The following is an 18300-nucleotide window of genomic DNA, read 5'->3' as shown; positions in this document are numbered from 1 at the left end:
GCTCTCAGTAAACAAAAAAACAAATAACGTAATGAATGGAAATACGTGTGAGGGGAACAAACAAGTCTAGGACAACAATAAACAACTCATTAAATCTATAAATTATTATTACACGACAAAGTAACGCCGCCTACGTAACAAGGTTCCACGATATCAATATAATTTGCAACAAAATAATGAAATTGGTTTAAAACAGCCTGTAATCTATTTCTTAAGTTTGATATATATTAACCGTAATTACTAAACGTTTCTGCTATTTTTTCGACTCGAGTTTCTTTCACGACTATTTTTTATTCGAATGTTATTTGTATTTTTCAACCATTCAACTCGAAGGTACGTGTAAATGCTTTGAAATGTGCGCAAATAAGTAACTTCGAAATTAGAAGGGTCCTACCTAAAATCTTTCATTGAAAAGATAAAATAAGAAAAGAAATCATTTACCTAGATTTTGGTAAAATATTTGGAATATTTAACCTACGTTATTTTAATATTAACAAAATTCTAAGCACAAAAATTCACAACTATCTTTTTCGATAATATTTTTTGAGTCGAACTCAAAAATCGTGAATTCGATAAAATATTTCTTTACTTATCTTGCGGGAAAGATAAATTCATTTACCAACCTTTTAATTGAATTTCAAAAGGTCTGTTCACAAAAGGTAATGAAAATTAAATTCAGAATTATACGCAATTTTTATAAAATAATATTTAATTGAAATTTGCCGTTTCATAAGTTACTTGTCAAAACCGTAAACACTGTAGACGACCTGACACGAGTTAAACATTATTTCTGAAAATATAGTAGCTATTCTCAGCAAGGTTCAACAAACCCCCCCATCAAAGGTTTTACGTGGAGTATTTTTTAACTTCCTTCTTCAATAAAGCCAAAATTCTGTTTTACATCAGCATGTCACGAAAAGAATCACACGAAATTGGGCCACAACAGTAACATTCAGTCTCCTCATAACAAAATCTAGCCGACTGATGAACAGGAAATAAAGTCAATACTCTTTGAAGAAGCAACTGCGATGGGATCCACTTGTACCTAGCCGCTTTACGTAAATAACGAGCCAGATGTAACAAAGAATGAGATCACTTGATTAAAGCAACAAATTATAGTACAGTACAACATCATCATAAATTAGTGGTGTAATAAGGAAATAATTACGGGCACAATGAAACTTCGCGAAATTCAATGTTTATCAATTTATCTTCACTAGTTTTTGCAGGGCGATGATCACAAAACAGTCACGACATGTTATTTTATATATATATATATATATATATATATATTATATAGATTATCAACCGCTTAATTAATTTCAGCAATTCTGTAATCTTTCTCGCAGCGTCATACACTTATTCTATATCTATTCTATTATATAAAGAGGAAGAGTTTGTCGGGATAAACAAACGAACAACTCGATCAATTGCAACCAAATTTTAAACCATGTTTCATGGCATAATTGAGAAGGTTTTTAGATATTTTCATCTCGAAAAATATGTATAAGTGTGTGTGGGTGCGCGCGCGTAGTAATGAAGATTATCCGGTTGAAGCAAAAACTTTAATGAATTGAATTAATAAACTCTAAACTGTGAGTCGCTCGCTATCCCTGCGTGACTTCCATTTGAACTGAATGATTCGAATCAATCGAATGAATAATATTACAAAAATAATAGAATTAAATTTACGTTAAATAAAATAATATTAAATAATCTCTGTTTAAAAGTAACGGGCTTCTCTTGAAAACTACGTGTGAGGCTCGCAGAGGCTCACTCGCGAGCTCTGCGAGGCCTCACTCGCGAGGCTCTGCGAGTGAGGTATGCGAGCACCTCATGGGAGGCTACATCGATCATCAACACAAACTGGTAACAAACAGGGTGCCTGTGAGGTGCTGTTTTGGAAGGTGGAATGAGGTGCTCTTATATCTCTACAATCGTCCGATTTTCAAAATTCAAACGGGTTGATATATTTTAGGTTGAAAGCTAACTTTTGTATGTATCAGGTATACTCTCGATATTACAGACCACGGTTATTCGGAAATGTATATGTACTCGTGTGTGTATATATATATAAAGTTTGTCTGTTATTCCATCACGCGAGAACCAACCGACCGATTACTTTCAAATTTGCAGGATACATTCGTGTTATCTCAGTTATCTTCAAGTGAAGATATTAAAAACGTTCATTATTTATTCGCCCCCAAGGAGGGTAAAGTTGTGAATTAAAGATATTCATTATGGAAAAAATAGATCAATCCTTTAACTTTATTATTATATTTCTGCCACCACGGCAAAGAAAAAGTAATGAATTTTTCGTCGTCAAAGGTGTGTGTACTTTAGTTACCACAGTTAATGTTTATTCTATATTTATAATTTAGTTTCTTAATTTAGTTTTTAGCAATTTAGTTTCAGGTTTCTATAAAGCCTGAAGAATACCACAATTATTTATCAGTATTATTCTCACAACCGTGAGGGTAAAGGGTAGTGCTTCAGGGAGTGAAGCCCTCTGGATATATGGGAATTGGCGACCGAAGCAAGCTCTTCGGGTGTCAAAAATAAGTAACCTGAAAACGTATCTATAGTTGGAAAAATATTTATTAATAAAGAACATTCAAGTTTATAGATAGTGTAACATATAATATAATAAAACTAATATAAGAAAAAGAATAAAAATAGGAATGTAATAATAGAACTGGCAACTAAGCTGATTTTATGGTACTTAAAAGCTGAAGTAATCGTAAACACAAAAGTATAACCTCAGCAGTTAAGCTGAGCCGGTTTAAACTCCCAGCTTAGGAAGGCTTAACATTTATAGCACAAAACTCATCTCCTATTGAAATAATACAGCGTAAATAAATAAGTAAAAAGATATTATTTCTTCAGCCGTTACAAAATAAATACACTAAATCTTAATATATTTTCATCTTTTTAAATTTCCTTTCAGCAATAAGACTTGGAAGGGAATTCTTAGTTTTATCAATATAAATTAGACACTTCTATATATCCGAGCTTTATCTTAGGTCTCAAAACAAAAATATTGCACATAAAATTCTTCAGGGTTCAACTACGTCTAATATAAATGCTAATGTTAAATAAATAAATATTTAACTAAATATTTAAATAAATAAATTATTACCAGAATTTATATTACTATGAAATTACGAGATGAGAACGGATATTAACCTCATTTCACGGCTAACAGCTAGCAAGGAGGTGATGAGATTACACCAAAAGTAAATCTCGCTCATAAGTATAAACAGAGAGAGTGGTGGAGCATCATTTGCTAAGTTAAACGCTCTTAAAGATATGAAAACGATTCTAATTTACTTACAACCCTTCAGTAATCAAGAACCCACAACATAAAACATGAAAACAGTTTTAAAAAACCTACGAAAATAAACAATCGATACATGAATTTTTTTTACAGAATTACCCAATTAAATTACTTAAAATAGGAATAGACTTGTTAAAAAAAGTGTGGTCAGTAAAAGCGGCTTGATGTACGCACCACAAATTGCCTTCCGAGGTGAAGAGTACTTAAATACCCCTCCCCCCATCAACAGCTATCAATTGAATCGGTCGTGTGATCCTAAACAAATAAACGTAAAGTAGTCTGTCGCGCCGACGAGGCGGCATCACAATAGCAACTTTAGTATTGTGCTGTTCTGTATGTGTATGTTTTATCCGTGATCGCGCGTATGCACATGTATGTATTGTACACGGCATACAATTTTTCTTTAGTACAACTAATTTATTCGGTTATGGGAAAAATTTAATTCAATTCAGTATATATTAAGCTGCTAACCAATTAGTATGAAAAGATTCAAAACAGTTAACTGGATAAATAGAAAACAGGACAATAAGATTCTAAAATCAATACTATCAACAAGTTTTTGAATAACAACTGATTTCGAGATCGTGAAACCAATGAATGACGACCTGCGACTAATACCTACCTTAATAAATATAAGCGTAAATTTATCTAATCAAAGAAACAAGCTTCATTTAATATTTTTACGAGTAAATATAAGGTACAAAAAAAAAGGAATAAATGTATAGTTCTACTCATGCCTCCAAGATCTCAATTCTCATATTTGCATTTAACTAACTGCTTTTAATTACAGGAAAGAAAAAATTCGATTAATAATAATTGAAATAACCTTATTTATATAAAAAGCGTCATTATTCACAGTAACGTTTTATTATGGTTAAATGTACGAATATTAATCAGGTGACTACTAATCATATAAAATGAAAAAATAAAAAATTTCAGCTTCCTGTTCTGATAATCTCAATACATAAAAAGATGAAAAAGCTATTATTATACTTTTGTGATATTTAATCTTATATTGATGAAAAATAATAACGCATGGACAAATTTTAGGATTCAAAAAAATCAATATTTTTTTACTGTGTTCTGCTCTCCCACCCCTAAAATCACATCTCAGGGAAATTTTTTGATTTGTCTATGATTACTACGTTAAATGGAAGAAACAAAAAAAGTTTGAAAAATTTACAACCAATAAATAATTACCTAAGATTTCTTTTTTGTGAGTGGGGAGAATTACGATAAAATTTGATTATAATATTATAATTAAAAGTTTAATAAACTAAAAAAGTTTTAAAAAATCCAAAAATTGATCTTTTTAAACTCTGATATCAGCTCCCCTATCCCAATATTATCGAAAAGTATTTTTTTTTTTGCATCTTTGTAGTACTAGTGTAATAATTTTATCAAACATGGCCCGATGGTATGATTACACAATAAATAATTAAAATATAAAACCTATTACCAAAAATCGTTTAATTCTTCCTAGCGCTTTCAGAAACGAATCCATCTTCAGGAGCTTAATTTATTTTTATTATTAACTAAAACTTTGTCATCATGAGTAGAATTGTTATGTAGTGTGTAAAATATATAAAGGTGGTCGTCATGTGTGTTAATATATTATATTTATACATATTTTATATATTTTACACACTACATAACAATTCTACTCATGACGATAAAGATTTAGTTAATAATAAAAAAAAATTTAAGTTCCTGAAGATGGAATTCGTTTCCGAAAGCACCAGAACGCATTAAAAGATTGTTGGTAAGTGGGTTTTATATTTTAATTATTTATAGTTCTACTATGCCTACAAAGACAAAAGAAAATCACTTAAAAAATATACAATAATAAAAAGATAGCTTTGTTCGATTTTGGGGAAAGGAAGAAAATTACAAAATTAAAAAAAAATGATAAGATAAGCATGAAACGCATATACTGAGCATAACATAAAGTGGAGTTCTGTTTGCAAAATTTTGAGAAAATTGACTCCGAAAAAAAGAATCTACTCCTTGGAGATATTGACCCCAAACATTTACTAACAAATTGCCTCATATACACGAGTCTCTATACCAAATTTCATTACAATCGGTTTGTCCAGTCAAAATTTAATAATTTTCAAAGACGCCAACAAATGTATACCAAATGTTCGTGCGTAAATTAACCTCACTTTTTTGTTTTTTGGGATCCTTGGGTTATAAAAACGTCAAGAAATGAAAAAAAAAAACTAATGCGCCATTTTCTGACTGATTACTACACTTTCCTTCTCGCAGAATAGGTATTAAAGATGTTAAGAAAATAAAAATTCTTAACAGATTAAGCAGTACAGTAAATTATTACCTTATTTTATTTTTTAAGATTAATAATCATAAAAATTTTGTTTTAAAATTTAAATCCACGAATTATTTTCTTCATTCCTATATGTCTTTATTTCTAAAAACTACAAAACCTTTACTTCTGACGATCATATTAACTACCGAAATTAGTTCTCTAATGTATAAAAATATAATTCTAATCTAATACCGTTTTAAATGTTTACAACAGCAGTCCTTGTAATACGCCAACAAAGTACCAGTTTATGGACCATCAAAAAAGATAAAACTTAATTTACGCGTTTTAAAGAAGTTGACCTTAACTTTAACCGAAGGAAATGTGTTTCTGCCGCCCCGGATCGCTATTTATTCTTGTTATATTAGGCCTGTCTTCGGAGAAAAAAACGAATCCTAAAAGAAAAAGTAAACTTCAAACGGGTGTCTTCTTTTGTCTATACGTACAGTCCGACATTCTGTTCCATACATGGAGTTCAAGGTTAACAACTTTTAGCGATATCGTAGCTGCTTTCATGACTGAGAACTCGAATCCTAAATAAATGGAACGTATCGGTCGATCAAAACTTTTAATAAAACTTTTTCGTAATTAAACAAAGTAGGGTTTAATAAGGGTTTATTTTACATAGATAAGATTTTTTATCTGCCAATTAACTAGTTTATACGGCATTGAATTGGAAATAGTTACGTATTACAATAGTTTATTGATGTACTAACTCGATGAAAAAATTCATTAATTTAAAATAAATTAATTTTTTTAAAGTTATATCAAGTTAAATTTGAAAAGAAATTTCAAAAATATACAAAATAATAGTAAATTTTAAATTTCGAATCTTTTGTTAAATCAACTTAATTTAGTAGTCGATTTAGTTCTGCTATTAACAAAACAACTGGTAATTTAGCACGGACTTTTGAAAAAATCAATATTTAAAGAACTGGAAACCTAAAGGCTAAAAACTCCGGTCACAGGTATAAAGAAAAGCAGTTTCCTGAAAAAAGTAAAAAAAAAAAGATAAACCAGTGTCTAAATATAAACAATGAAATGAATAAAGAGAAACATAGTTAAATAACTTCTACCAAGCGTGATCAAAGATCTGGAATGCAAAAACTTTTATCAATCTTTTACCTCAAATTTTTCAACTATTTTAAAATTTCTCATGAAAAAAGTCTCAGAACCGATTTTAGAATCTATATTATCACGCTCTAAAAGAAAAACCCAGTACCAAAGAATAACAATTAGAAACAACTATTTTCATATTCTCCTGTAACCGTGCAAAATCATTTTCACTGATGTTATCTGGAAGAAACGTACTATGAGAACACCATAGAAATTTTCTCTGCAAAATAAAATAGGAATCAAACAATTTTGAAATAGATAAACGATTCAGCCGCAGATAAAAAAATAAACTGCTTGGTTTTAAATATATCTTTTTAGTAAAGATGTTTTATAAAGCATTACTATCAAACGTAGTCCAATATATTTTTTTCTTTTACTCACTGGGTTGGTCTAGTGGTGAACTCGTCATCGCAAATCAGCTATTGGGCCGATTTGCGATGATCGAAGTCGAGAGTTTTAAGGTTCAAATCCTAACAAAGGCGGTTATTACTTTTATATGAATTTGAATACTAGATCGTGGATACGGTGTTCTTTGGTGATTGAGTTTCAATTAACCACACATCTCAGGAATGGTCGACTTGAGACTACACTTCCTTTTACATTCATATATATCATCATCCTCTGAACCACCTTACGGTGGTTCCGGAGGATAAATAAAAAAAGAGTCCAATTTTTAACCAATTCTAAATATAACGTTCACTGGTCTCTTCAGTATATTCGGAAGAGATCTGGAAAAAACCATCCTCCATTTTGTTTGCTTGGATTAAGTCCTTCTTTCTTTTTCAATTAGAATTAGTCAGTAATAGAAACAAGAAGCTAATTATTTTATTTAGATGCAAGATTAAATAATTTTTTAAACAGATTTATAAACCTAATAAAAAAAATAATTTATCAGCCACAGACTTTTTTTTGGAGATAAAAATTTTCGGGCCTAAGGCGGTCTGAAGTATTCTACGATTGTTTTTTAGGAAACAAAAATATTTTTTTTTCAAATTTAATTGTACTTGAAAAATACTCTTGAAGTTATCATAATTTCAAAAAATATGCAATTCCTTTAGACCGGAGATTAAATGTTCAAACACAATAATGTTCAAAAAAACACTTTTTTACTTCTATCAAAATGATATAAATGGAAGTATAAAAAAATATCTTAGCTCTACCTAAAATAAATTTATATATCTCGTCAAATCAAACCGAACAAGTTATGGGCGAAGCGATTAGATTTAAGTTGTGCAATTATGAAAAACAAAATATCATTTTGCTAAAATATTTAACAAATTTCCCATTAAAAACTTTTATTAAATAACAACACATTATTACTACAATATATTGTTATTTCAGATGTATAATCACGAAGATCGGATTATGTTAATTCTATAAACAAATATTGTGTAACAATTGGGAAAAAAATCATTACAAAAACACAAATAACCATAATAATAATTTTTGTATTACGATGAAACTGAATAAATTAATAATAATAATTAAGAATGTTGAATAAAATTATAAGATGCAGACAACGCGGACAATTTTTTTTTTTTTTTAAATCGACGAATGTAGAATTGGATGAGCTAGAATCTAGAAGCATTGTTGCAAGATTACTCATGGTATTTCCCGGAGTAGATAAACCGACGATTCGTCGAAATCAATATCATGCGATTTCCGTCCGAAAAGGGCGGTTACGCCTAAATATTCTGAAGTTATACATAGGAAGGAACAATTAAAACATTCAACGGAATACTAAATTTTTACCTTTAAATATTGGTTTAATCAAATTTTTAGTTTTTTTTTCTAAATTTAATCAATTTTAAAACGAAACTGTAAAAATAAGAAAAAAATTGTGCGTTACATCCTTTACAAATACAAGTGGATAACTAAATTTGAGAAAAAGTATTCTTTTACAGAATAATTTTCCACAAATATTCCCTCATCATTTGGCTTTTTTCTTAAGTGTACTTAACCTGTTATTTCAAATTAAATAAAAAAATCGGGATCTTTCGGATTACTATTTTTGTGTTTAAACATATAGTATTTTATGACTTAAACCTATTTAATATTCGTCACAAAATTAAAGCTCATTCATTATATTCAAAATTTATAAATCGAAAGTAAAAAATTACCTTCGCATCAGAGTCATAACCAACAAATAAAACTTACTTAATAAGTTTTAAGTAAAAATAATTCATACATATATTTATTAATGGGCAGAACGGTTCCAAGAAAATTTGAATTACAATAAATGACATTAACTGCGGCATTTTCATTCATGACTAAGTCTTAAGTATAATTAATTATAAGCCGGAAGATCGATTTAATCTTCATCGATGTTATCATCATACATATTACACAGCCATAATAATACTAATATAAGATGTTCAAAAGTTATGAACATCATAAAGTTATAATTTCAAAAAAAATATACAATTCCATTAGATCGGAAAATAAATGTTCAAACACAATAAGTTGGTTTTATTTTATTTTTTTACTTCTATCAAACTGATAGTAATGGAAGTATCCATCTACACTTAATGGCTATGTAATCAGTTCCTTTTGCCCTCGTAATCATACAATGCCAAAAACATATTTCCTAAATAAATACTATTTATTTAATTAACATAAACTTTTTACAACAATCTTATTGCGGTGATGATGATGATGAGTGAAAAAAGAAATGACCATACATTGGTGAAATCATATTCTGAGTCTATTCAATATGAAACTACCATAAACACAAACGAGCCGATAGTTGAAAATATATAATTTCGTTATTTAATCGTAGCATAATCATCAATATTATCAATTGTAGACAACCTACATTAGCTAGTTGTACTATAAATATACAATCAGAATAAAATATATGAAAATTGTTATTATTAAGAAAAGATGAACAAATTAAAAAAATAAAAACTATAATAAAATGAGTCATTAACAACCGGTAATTTGAGGAAAGTGCATAAAAGGAAAGCAGAGAAAAACAGCTAAAATTAAAACAAATTTGTAACATCCAAATTTCATAAGCGAGGTAAAGAATAGACGTTAAAAAATGTTAATGAAAATAGAAGGATTGCAATGTGTAAATATGTGTGGCATTTATGTTGCACACGCGCGCGTACCTGCACAAAAACCATATAAACACGCAACAACATAATATTATACACGATAAAGCTGAGATCAACTTTAAAACTAGTTGTGAGTTAAGAACTAACAATGCCAATAAATAAAAGTAATAAACAATTTAAACAAAAATCTATAAATTATTATAAGAAAAGAAATGAGGTGTCGCCGATAATAATCATCTTCAGACAATTACTAACCTTATAGTATTCGTATCCGGTAGTGAGTACTATGAATATGTGTGGGAGAAACGGCAGGCGGCTGATGTGTAGTTAAGGGAGAGCTAACACGACATGCAGAGAGCAGGTCAGTTGGCTTCCGCTGGACCGACTGGAGTTGGAATTCACCTCCAACGCCTCTCCAGTACGTACACCGTCCTGTCTTCGCTGCCGCCGTTCTCCCACCATCGCCGTCGGATCGATGTGTTAACCGCCCCCACCACCATTCATAACATTCTATTACATCTAGATCCGCCCCTGACTATACGTACCGTAGTACTGTAGTTAGCTGTGTTATTATTATCAAAACAGTTAGTTCCTGTATCTATTAACTTCTATTGTAGGTATTCCGTAAGAAAATTCTACAGAAAAACGTCATAAAAGATATTTTAAGCCGTAAACATGAGATTCAAATAGTAACTTATTTCTAAAATAAGAAACAAGCGATTTATATTCAAGGTTGGTTCACATCCCCGAAGCTACTGCATAAATTTAATAAAAAAATAACGTGAACACAAAATGACAACAAATTTAATACTTTGAGTAATGCAACGGTAATATATATTTTGTAAAATAACATACGTTATACGGTAATGTCACTCAGAAAAAAATTGTTTTACTACACAAAACAACCTCGAAATAAACAGGTTTAAAGCTTTCAATATTAGAATCTGGATACCTGCTTTCAAAAAGCACTGCATTTCTAATTCCACAACCCCTATAGTAAAAAAAAAAACAAAAAAACGCGGCTGATACATACATACTGTAAGATAAATTTACAATTTTTTTTCCGTTTCATATTAATACTAATTCGATTTACTAAATTGACCATTTAATAATACTATAAAAATTCAAAATTTTTAAAAATTTGCTTTATACACTTTTTAGTCATAATCAAATTATTATCCTAAATTGCATGAGTGTAATTAATAGGTTTAGTTTGGATTTCAAAAAATAACATCATACATTGAAATTTCTCATGTATTTATAAAATATGAAACAAATTTTTAATCAAACATTTACTATACAAAGTCCAGTTTTTTCTTCATTTATTTAATTAACTATCAAAATTTTGAAGAATTTTTTAATATTTAAAAAATAATTTATATATTTTAAATATAAATTTATATTTACATTTTTTAATTTTTTAAAAATATTTTCAATATTTGTGTATGTTAAATTATTACACCTGCACCCTTAATTTACCCCACACGAGGAATGTTTGCAAACGTAACGGCTGAATATTGTATTGTCACCCGACCTTAGTAACTGTACAAAATTTCATCAATCGGCAACGTCAAAATTAAGGTAAATTACGATAAATTATTAATCGTAGGTTAAATTAAGGATGTAAGATTTGAGGATAAACATGAAAAAACATTGTGAGTTAAACAAAAGCAAGTGAAAACATGTTGGCCGGCTTCCGTGGCGCGAGTGGTAGCGTCTCGGCTTTTCATCCGGAGGTCCCGGGTGGTTCGAATCCCGGTCAGACATGGCATTTTCACACACACTACAACAAATCATTCATCTTCATCCTCTGAAGACCTAACGGTGGATCCGGAGGTTACAGAAAACAAGGAAAAACATGTTCTAAGTATCATAAATTCTCACTATGGAGTACTTTCATTATTAAATTTAATCTACAGTACTGTATTATTTAAAAGGATTTTATAACAAAGTTATTAGTTACGTAAAATTTTACACAAAGGTAAATATTACCATCCCTACCGATCAACTTCCTTGAGGTAACCGAAATTAAAACATAATCGAACATTTTCAATAGTTTCAAAAAAAATAAAAGGATATAAATTTGGACTAAAAAAAATGTTATACCACTAAAATATCAACAAAAAAATTCACTTACTATATATATCATGTTTTATTACCTTGCCTAATTATGTGTAATTAACTACAGTTACAAATAATGAGCTGTGGTTATCTGATTGCACATGCGACGTTTGTTTATATAATGATCGATTTCAATGTTCCTGAGCTTCAATCAATAGTTATCTCAAGGATCATAACTACACGTTCTCTCAAATTCTAAAACTAATATTCCCGCTACAGAAAAAAACACATTTAATACGTATTTCACTGAATTTATTTCAAAATATTTAAGGAAGGACTATAAGTCAATTAGTTTTATTATGAAAGAGAAAAAAATAACAAATAAGTTCTTACAGTGGAAATTCTCTAAATCTAGAAATGACTGCATTCACTTCAAAAATAAATATGACAGATAACTTTTGTAATTTTTATTTAAACTATTAACTATGCCGCTCACTCCTACAGCAAAGATAACGAGCAGAGGAGAAGGTTTCTATCGAGCGTGACGTACTCCTCGCTATTATATGGCGCGTAAATTTGGGCTAACGCGTTAAGATACGGCAGAAACAAGGGAGTGTAAACTCACTGTATCGGAAGTGTTGCCTGCAGATATCGTCCGCCTATCGGACTCGCAAGGCAGTGAAGGTACTGGTGGGGGCAATGCCGGTTCATCTACTGATAGCCCTCACAGTGAAACGGGCGGAAATTAAGAGGTTGCCACCCCAGGAGGTAAAGGAACAACTTCAGGCCTATACTAGGGTACTGATGTGCGTATGGCAGGATCGGTTGGACACAGACCAGAAGGTCGGTGGACCCGCCCTCTGATTACGGACATTCGTCCGTAATGACGTCTCGTGATGACGAGGAAGAAAGGGCGCACCCATGTTTTCTTTTCTTGTGTGCGATTTGAGGCTGTTCGACGGCGTATGTTAGGTCTGTGAGGATATATTCCAACCAGAGCAACTCCAACGCATCATCCTAATGGGAGAACAGCAGTGGGCGGCAATTGCAAGTTTCAATAAGTTCATAATGGAAGGGCTAAGAGCTGCAGAAGAGGCCCAAAGGAAAGGTTGGAGGATTCCGGGGTGGACAGGCCTGTGGCCGAGCGCCTCGGAGGTCTCCTGAGCGTCTGGAAGTCGCCTTGGTGCGGTGAAGCCGTGGGCACTCTGTTCTTTGGGCCCGATGGCGTTCTCGTTACTACGGAAGACAGTTGCTACTTGGTAAATACTGGTCTGGTGAGTTCTATTTTGTGAGTCTGTTTGTGCGATGTGTGATTTTTTTACTCTTGGTTGGTTATTGTGGTTGCGTGCTACCATGAGTGTTCACAGTATCGAAAAAAAATTCTGTGTTTTTTCCCTTGTTGTGATGTGCAAGTGATTTTTTACTCCTTCAGTTAGCGTTATCCTTGGTGTTGCATGAGTTGTGTTGCGTGAGTGTGTATTTGGATGTTTCTGTGGTAATTGCGGTGACCGATTGAGTATGCGGGCATTACTCCCGTCCTGAATGCTGCAAAAGCTGTTCCCAGAAGGGGGGGAGGTTTAGTCGGTAGTGCGCAGGAACATATATGCACTTAATAACATCTTGCGGAACCTGTTAGCGAGTCCAACACTGCTTCGGCGACCGTAAATGGGGTTCCTGCACTTCTATAATAAAATAAAGGAGGATCTATTACAACAATGGTGGGGATAAAATATTGTTACCTAGGATGGGTTGACCAGTTAATTTCTTAGTATGTAAGAGAATTTTGTGAGAAGTGTGTACAAAGATAGATTTTTGTTTTTTATATAAAATAATTACGAAAACAATTTTATATCCTACATATAATTCCGTATATTTTCTTGTATATAATAATGTATACATTATTAAATTCGATTAAACAGTGAGCTGAAATTCAGATAATAGGCAAAAATGAACAAAACTGTACCGAGAAACAATTATACAACAAAATGTAACTTTCATAAGTCTTTTAAACAAAAATTGACAGATCTCTAAAAAAAAAAAAGTAATAATAAAGTTGTGCAAAACAATGTCAAGTTTGACACGTAGATTTTGTAAAAACAATGGCTGAATAATACTTTCTACCTCGAAGAAAAGGTTACACTAACAAAAATTCCCAGCAGGGTATTTGACCTCACTCACAAATGTTCTATCGTAATAAAGGTTAGGGTCATTTCTCGTTTATTCCTTTTTCTTAAGACTTCGGAGAAACATTTTCTATCGACATAATAACCCCATGGTACAACCCTTCAAATAATCTGCGGGTAGAAACACTTTTTAAATTAACCGATATTTACATCAAATTGGTAAGAATCAGTATAGTATGGTTTTTTTACATACATCAGAAACAAAATATAATTACAAAGTAGAAAAAAAATTACAAAGCAGAAAAAAGTTTCTCACAAAATGGTATATTTTTAATTCTGTAAAAATTACCAAATGTAATAACCAAATCATTTACATCGGTAACGATTACTTATAATAAATTCAGTAAAATACCTCACGTTATGTCTAAAATATAGAGTTTAAAAAATGTATACATTCAAATTTTTTTTAATAACGTAGAATATTTCAAAAAGTAAAAAATTATCACATGGTAATCTAATTACCAGATGATAGCTTGCATTATAAAATGACTTTATCCGATTTTTATTAATCAAAATAATCTTTCTGATTAATGGAAATATATTTCAAGAAAACTAATTTTCCAGATTCATAATATATAGATGAAAACAACAACGAAAAACTCTAAGAATATCTTTTATTTAAACAGTTCTTATAAAGTGTTTCTACATTAAGCATTAGTTATTATTTACATAGGTCTATCGGACTTTCAGAAAAATCTGTATATCAAGACACATCTAACTGTTAACGAGCTTCTTACTGTTTCAATTACATTAAAAAGACATTAAGTTACCGCGTTATAAAAAAAACTGAAACCAAACAAACTTAGGAAAAGTTTTTTTGTAAAATGCGAAAAACATTCTGCTAGTTGACAACGAAACAAACAGAAAAAATATCTTTAATGTCTTATATAAAAAATAATATCTTTAATGTCATTATTCTATAATATAACTCAATTCACAGAGAATACATTTTTTCTTCATCATAGACCACATCTGTTACTAAACCCGGACATCGCTGACATATGGATGTGACATATTTTTTTTTATTTTGAACCGTACAAAAGATTGACGTAGCTACATCTTTGCCAGCATTTACATTAATTATTTCACATATGCATGAATAAAACTGTTTTTGATTTTTTTAAAATTTAGATGATAAGAATTTATACTCGCACATGAGTTAGAATTGTATAATTTAAATATATATATAAAAACACATGAGGCAAACGTATAATGCAAACGTGACAATTTTAATAATGTTCTCTGATACAGATAAAACAAAAGATTATAATTCGTAAAATGTAACATGAATTCCACAAATACCTTAGAACTAAACAAAAATTAACAAACTAATTACAACTATTAACGTAGCCTGTAGTTTCAAATCGAAATATTTCTCATAAAGATAACAACGATGTTATACACTCCCTCATTTTAGCAGCACTAAGATAAATCAATAGAATTCTTATTCTTAAGAAGAGGTATATGTAGTATTACTATATTAAATCTTGTGCTGAAGTTTTAATATTTTTCTCACCTAATACATATTTTAGATAAATAAAATTAAAAAATTTAGAATCGATATGTTAACTTAGAAAAATAATTATGATTGAATTCTTTGTTAAAATTTTTTCAATTTATTATTCTGTGGTTTAAAGTCTACACGTAAAAGATTTATTAATTCCTACTCCCTTTAAGATATAGGAGTTTTCTTTAATATCTCTCGTACTTCTCATTCGCTTTCAAAAAAATATAATAGATTTTCTTGATACACAAATGCTTACAGCACATTTCATTATTGAGATTTAATGAAATATACAACCCTTTCATAAATCTATGAATCTCGAATCTACGAATTCTAACAACAATATTTTTCTGAAAAAGTAAATTAAAAATAATAATATAACATTATTTATTAGAAGAAATTAATAATACTAGTATTTTTTATTACTATAGTAATTAAAATTGTAATAAAATTATAGCGACATCATTCTTATAAGTTTTTACACGACTCTTTATTAACCAAAGGTAACAAATAAATCTGTTATTAAAGACTAAAGATTTGCTGTTAGTGTAAACAAAGAATTAGAACAAAGAAAGAGTCTGAATATGAAAAATTAGACGTAACCGTTTCCCATTCCATTATCCTGTAGAAAAAAAGGGATTCCGCTTTTAGGAAAACACAGTACAATATAGAAAAATTGTTCGCATTTGTTTACGAAATAATGAACTATGCGGTTCTATTATTACAAATTTTTAATTGTACTGTACACGTTGAATGCTTTTTAAAGTAATTAGTTGTAATTGAACATAATTTTAATCCATGTACCATTATTACCATACTTTGGATTACGATTACTTTTAGAGATTTCATTAATTTCATATTTTTCAATTATACAGAAACCGTTCCGATCATCGCCTTATTTTTAACATAATTTTAATTTTTTTACTATGGACTTAAACTTAAATACTTTAACGAGGAAATTAAATTCATAAATTATTGGTGAAAAGGTGCCAGATCTTGCAAAAATATCTGAAATAATTTCAAGGTCGTGTTTGTACGATTAGAAAAAAAATTAAACTTCAAGTAATATTTTACAAGTATAACCACTTTTAAAATTTAAGGTTTATGGAACAACACATTTTTTTTATATCTTAGAGTGTTTCCATACTTTAAATTTCTATATGACAGATTCAAGGAGACGGTGATATATAAATTATTCTTGGAATATTTCCAGCAATATAACTTCTTGAAACAGAAGGGTTAAACCAAACTTTTGTCATGTTAAAGCAAAGGTAGACAAATATTTAAGACATACAATCCCTGCCCGAACAAAAAGGAGATAAAAAATTTGAACAAAAAATCTAATCTATATAAATAAAATCATGAATGTGTTAGTATTAAAAATAATATAGTAGCATTGTATATTTTTGCTAAGGACATGACCGTTCCCGCAAAAAAATACAAAGGAGTGTCTAGTCAAATTTTCCCTAACCGTAATACATGAGAACAAGTCCATTATTTTTTTTCCAGAGATATTTTCAGAACTAATAGTCGTTACGTCAAAGAGTATATAGTTCATTGGATGCAGTTTATAATCGATTTTTTTTTTTTTTAATTTTAAAATCTGCTGCTATCGATCGACTGTATGGACGGTTAGATAAATAACCTAATGAATATGAATGAAAATTATTATTCCGGTATTCTTCAGAGGTGGGACATTAGATTTTGCCGGGTTTCTTCCCGGAAAAATATGAATTTACTTTCATAAGTTAGTAAACTGATCAAAGCATTGCCAAAATCGTCGAGGATGCGCAATTGTTATTTGGTACTACGTAGGATATGTTTTATATATTGTGTAGGTGGGTCGCACAGACTCTGATTGTGTGAAAGAGATATTTCATTCATATAATCCGACAACTACGTTTTTCAGGCGAACCCAGGCCTTACCCCTAACTCAGCATTCTACTCTGAAAAGTATAGGAGCTGAACCAAAAACTTAACGCAGAGTAATATATACATCAATTTAATAAATCAACAAAACAGATTAAACTTATCAAAATACGAAAAATATAAAGTAATCTAATAAATAAAACTACTTTACTGAATAAACACAGTAGAAGTAACAAGGAATTTATTCCTCTAAATTAAGAAGTAGAGAAACCATGATAGTAGTCAAGTTTTCATCCGGATGGTTCTACATTCAAATCCTGTTCACGCATTGTACTCTGCGAGTAATAAAAAAAATTCGACTCATTTTCAGCATAAAATGATCACAATCGGATGTAATCACTGAATGAATAAATAAACATGGAACCTAAGTACATCCAATATAAAGTAACTGGTAAAGTTATGTAATATTCAGGAGATATTAAACAATGTAATTATTCAAATAGATCGAGCTAATACCTTAAGGACAACCAACTATAAACTATAATCATTTAAGTTACGTATATCGATATAGGTTAATGATAAAGCTTCGAAATTAACTTGATAACAGATGATTGGGTAATTCATAATTAATAAAAAGCGCTGAAACCGTATTAATCGCAATAATAATAATAATAATAATTCTTTATTCCATAATACTTATACAAAAAAGAATGTTTTTACAATATACAGTAACATATAACTATGATAACTGAAAAATATAAAATTAACATTAAACTTTAACATTAAAATTTTAATTAACTTAAGAGAAATTTTGTAAATTAAATTAAAATCACAATATCCTTAATTTT

The 18300-nt window shown here is 30.0% G+C and overlaps 1 protein-coding gene across 4 annotated transcripts in view; it reads right to left on the bottom strand.

Moving 5' to 3' along the window:
• Snap25 (Synaptosomal-associated protein 25kDa) overlaps positions 1-18300 on the bottom strand; it is a 372827-nt gene that overhangs the window by 207954 nt on the left and 146573 nt on the right. Inside the window, exon 1 of one of the 4 annotated variants that reach the window (XM_075365354.1) lies at positions 10091-10226. The exons of the other annotated variants lie outside the window; for them this stretch is intronic. The gene's annotated coding sequence lies outside the window, so the exon portion shown is untranslated. Of the gene's footprint in view, positions 1-10090; positions 10227-18300 lie in introns of those variants that run through there. 4 annotated transcript variants of the gene reach the window in all.

The sequence above is a fragment of the Lycorma delicatula genome, chromosome 5 (assembly GCF_047948215.1).
Source record: "Lycorma delicatula isolate Av1 chromosome 5, ASM4794821v1, whole genome shotgun sequence".
In the NCBI taxonomy this organism is placed as follows: Eukaryota; Metazoa; Arthropoda; class Insecta; order Hemiptera; family Fulgoridae; genus Lycorma; species Lycorma delicatula.
This window is presented reverse-complemented; position numbering and strand designations above follow the sequence as displayed.